Source organism: Triticum urartu, chromosome 4A (assembly GCF_056163025.1).
Source record: "Triticum urartu cultivar PI428250 chromosome 4A, HENAU_Tu73, whole genome shotgun sequence".
NCBI classification, from domain to species: Eukaryota; Viridiplantae; Streptophyta; class Magnoliopsida; order Poales; family Poaceae; genus Triticum; species Triticum urartu.
The window spans coordinates 321,058,315-321,062,997 of NC_141876.1; the positions used below are offsets into that span (position 1 = coordinate 321,058,315).

At 60.9% G+C, this 4,683-nt stretch overlaps 1 pseudogene; it reads left to right on the plus strand.

The window, feature by feature from the left end:
• Positions 1 to 3,455: 3,455 nt before the first annotated feature.
• On the plus strand, positions 3,456 to 4,300 carry LOC147975715 (uncharacterized; annotated as a pseudogene).
• Positions 4,301 to 4,683: the final 383 nt, after the last annotated feature.

The window sequence follows — 4,683 nt, forward strand, 5'->3', positions numbered from 1 at the left end:
AACACGAGACACAAGATTTATATTGGTTCGGGCCACCGTTGTGGTGTAATACCCTACTCCAGTGTGGTGTGGTGGATTGCCTCTTGGGCTGAGCATGAACAATGACAAGGGAAGAACGGCCTCCTGAGGAGAGGTGTTCTTGTGCATGGTGAACTTGTGTGGTTCGGGATGATCTGGGTCTAAATCAGTTGCCTCCCTTGGTGGTGGCTAGTCCTACTTATAGAGGCCCTGGTCCTCTTCCCAAATATTGAGCGGGAAGGGATCCCACAATGGCCAAATTCGAAGGAGACAGCTAGTACAAGCTATATTGACAAAAGTGGTCGTCGCCTGCCAAAGGCTTTGGTGGTGACGCTGCCTTGGGCTCCACAGTGACCTCCCCTTGCCGTCCTGCTGGTTTTGGTCCTGTTGCATCGATATGGAAACCTTTGCCTGATGCCTCGGGACTCCTTGCTTACGCTTGCCCCTTTAGCACCAAAGCGGAAACAAGGACACTACGCGCGCTGGCGCCCGCCTGGTTCTGGTCGTCATTGTTTGAATCATAGGAACCTCGCAAGGTGCCCCTTGCCTTGGTCTCTCCGCCCCTCGCGAGCCAGACTGGTGAGGCCGCCCCTGAGGAGGTCTTGTGTCGTCCGCCTCACGATGCTTGGCCCCTCGCGAGGGTCTTGAATGTTTGATGGTGAAGATGGGCCGTACGGGGCCGCTGGTGGAGCCACGCTGCGGGCCACAGGCAGGCAAGTCTGGGGACCCCTGTTCCCAGAACGCCGACGGTAGCCCCCGAGCCCAAGGCGCGCTCGGGCTTGGTTCGAGGCGAAGCCAAAGGTGCAGGCGTGGAGCACCGCGGGCCCCAAAAGCCCGCGGCCCTGCTTGACGCGTGGCGATTGGTTGGACGTGGGCGTCTCCGCTTCCCCACGTCGCCTCGGCAACCGCCCGACTTGACGAGTCCCTGCTGCATGCAGAAAAAGGTCATTATTACCTTAGATCGTGGAGGCCAGCGGTTGGCCTCCCCTTTGCTATAAATGGGTGGGGAGGCGAAGCCCCGATCGCCCATCCCTTCCTGCATTAGAGAGAGACAAGTATGGGGCCCTGCTAGGGTGTGCGACAATTATGGTTTCTAAGTGGCTGTGCTATGTTTATCATTCCTGTGTTGTGATGCGGCGTCATGTTTTATGTATGCGCGTAGAATGACTTAGCTTGATGCGCTTGGAGTAGATTCCGCCTCATGAGACGCGCGTTGCCCAATGCCTGACGAGGTCTCCTGTGCTCGGGGGCACCTAAGAACTGCAAAAATTTGCCAGGAAATCCTTATTCTTCCGGACCCTGATCGTAGGCACTGCCGGCTGTAACCCTGTGCTTCACGTCGCGGTACCCGGGGGCACGGACTGAGAAGGGTGCGCTAGCTTGCGAGCTCGAGCGAGGGTGCCTTGCGAAAGACAAGAAAGCGAAAACGCTCACAAGGGCACCTGCCCAGCTCCCTCGCGAGGCATGCGAGGGAGAGAACGGGTCAAAAACGAGGACCCGAGGGCAGAAAGGGAGGCAACAAGGACAAAGAAACCAGGCCAGCAAGGAACACTAGAAATCAAACTCTCACTTAAAGGAAAGGGCGACCAACTGCGGAAAGCAAATGAAAAGCCTCGTTCGGCACCTAATCTAGTCTTCTTGTCTTCTCACCAGCACGGAGCTAAGTGCTTCCACTAGGCGTGGGAGGGAGCCCCCGAGGCCCGAGGGTGGCACTCCTGAGACTTCGGGGCATGTACAAGCCCACTCATTATTACGTGAGAGTGTCATGAGCGGAGATTCTTCCCAGGCACTGGGCCTTGCTTCACATGCACCGGGCCTTGCTTCATGGGTAGAACCTCCGGAGGTGCTGGATGTTCTAGGCGTTCTAGATGGGGATCCCGTCCTGCGTCTCCAGGAGCACGGCGCCAGGCCTGCAGACGTGGGCGACCCAAAACGGGCCCTCCCACATGGGCGAGAGCTTGTGCAGCCCTTCCCTAGAGAGCACCGACCTCAGGACAAGATCACCCACCTCGAGCGTCTTGGAGAGGACGCTGCAGCAGTGGTACCGCCGCAGCGCCTGCTGGTACCTCGTAGCTCGAAGCGAGGCTTCTCGGCGGCGTTCCTCCCCCAGCATGAGATCCATCCCCCACATGGCATCCTGCCATGTTTAATCAAACACCTGGACCCACGCGGAGCGATGCCTGACCTCATGTGGGAGAACCACTTCTGCTCCGTAGACGAGAAAGAACAGGGTCTCGCCTGTCGGCCTGGTGGCGGTGGTGCGGATGGACCATAGCACGGACTGGATCTCGTCGTGCCAGCCCCTGCCGCAGGCCTCAAGCTTCTTCTTGAAGGTTCTTGTCTTGAGACCCCTCAGGACCTCCGCGTTGGCGCGTTCGGCCTGGCCGTTGCTCCTGAGGTGCGCCACGGAGGCGTAGCAGATCTGCGTGACAAGATTTATACTGGTTCGGCCTGGCAGTTGCTCCTGAGGTGCGCCACTGAGCCTAGCTCGACGAACCCAAAGAACATGAGACACAAGATTTATACTGGTTCGGGCCACCGTTGTGGCGTAATACCCTACTCTAGTGTGGTGTGGTGGATTGCCTCTTGGGCTGAGGATGAACAGTTACAAGGGAAGAACAACCTCCTAAGGAGAGGTGTTCTTGTGCGTGGTGAATTTGTGTGGTTCGGGATGATCTGGGTCTGAATCAGTTGCCTCCCTTCGTGGTGGCTAGTCCTACTTATAGAGGCCCTGGTCCTCTTCCCAAATATTGAGCGGGAAGGGATCACACGACGGCCAAATTCGAAGGGAGACAACTAGTACAAGCTATCCTGACAAAAGTGGTCTTCACCTGCCAAAGGCTCTGGTGGTGACGCCGCCTTGGGCTCCACGGTGACCTCCGTCTTGCCGTCCTGCTGGTCTTGGTCTTGTTGCACCGATATGGAAACCTTTGCTTGATGCCTCGGGACTCCTCGCCTGCGCTTGCCCCTTTAGCACCAAAGAGGAAACGAGGACACTGCGCGCGCTGGAGCCCGCCTGGCGCCTGCCTGGGTCCGGTAGTCATGACTTGCGTCACAGGAACCTCGCGAGGTGCCCCTCCCCTTGGTCTCTCAGCCCCTCGCGAGCCAGCCTGGTGAGGCCGCCCCTGAGGAGGTCTTGCGTCGTCCGCCTCGCAAGGCTTGGCCCCTTGCGAGGGTCTTGAATGTTTGCTGGTAAAGATAGGCCGTACGGGGCCGCTCGTGAAGCCACGCTGCGGGCCGCAGGCGGGCAAGTCTAGGGACCCCAGTTCCCAAAACACCGACAGGCGCCGGCCGCGGCTGCGGAGGCGGCAGGAGGGGAGACCCTCGCTGCCCCCTCCCCGCCTCACAGGTTGGGCCGTCCCCATGTGGGCCGACCGCGTCTCGGGCCCATGGCAGACTTGTGGGCTGCTCCGCGTCTGAGCTGGCCCACTCAGTCCATGACCACTCATGGGCCGATCACTCCGACAGCCTGGCCGATCTGGCCTCTGGCTGGATTCCCCAGGCCCCCTACTACTCCCCCGAGCCGCACCCCTGACCCTGAGACCCTAGTCCATGTGCTCCCCTCCCTCCCCGCCGCCACCCTACCCCGCCTGCCCCATGCCTCATCCCCGCCTCCGGCCGCTCTCTCTGAGCCCGCTCCCATGCCGTGGGATTGGGCGATGAGGGGACCCATCCCAAGAGGCGCGCCGATGACTGCCGGGACGCTACGCGCCCCTCGCCCGAAGCTCTCTGACGTGAAGAAGACCTACGCTGGCACCTGTCCTCGCGAGATGGCCGGCGCTTCCCGCCGTGTGCAGACCGCTGCTCACCACCTTGTTCCGACCTCCGCTCTCCCCCGTGTCGTTCGCTAGGTCAGGCTGACCGCCGGGGTTGATCCCGGTCCCGCTCGCCTGCTCTTGTGGCGGATTGGCGCAGCCAGCGGCGCCGTTCTCCATCCTCGACACCGCACTGGGACAACCGCTCCCCTGCTCGCTCGGGCCGCTCACGATCTCCGCCCCGATCCCAACAGCAGCAGTCACAGTCAGCGCTCACATCCCGCGCCCGCCGGTACCAGCCCCCTCATGGCGAACCGGCTTTCCCTCCCAACCCCAATGGGGCTGGCCGGGGCCAGCAGAGGGCTAAAAGGAAGAAGAAGAGGGGTATCAGTCGTGGTAACGGCGCTGCCCCACCCTCGGGGCCGGCCCATGATCCGGTGACCGCCATCCCCGACCTCGTCCGCTCTGAGAACCAACCAAAGGACCTCCAGAAGTGCTTCAACTGCGGCCTCGCCGGCCATTCTTAGGTCGCCTTCACCCGTCCTCAGTGCTGCTATCTTTGCTCGGACCCAGGTCACCTGGCCTTCCTGTGCCCGGACCGCCCCGTGTCGGAGGAGGTTATGATGTACGGGCATGGTATTGAGGGCATGGGCTTCTTCCACATCGAGCTACCGGACCTCCCCCCGCCCTTGCCCTCGCCCTCGCTCCTAGCGATTGTCACTTTCCGGGAGGGGGTGTCATCTCCGGAGATGCTCGAAGCTAAGCTCAACCACCTCCACCACTTCACCTGGGATTGGCAGGTCACCATGATGGACGGAATCAGTTCTCAGTCATCTTCCCCGACACCGCCAGCCACGGTTACGGCACCCGCAGGGGCGACATCACCCTGTCTCTCAACAACCTAGTGGTG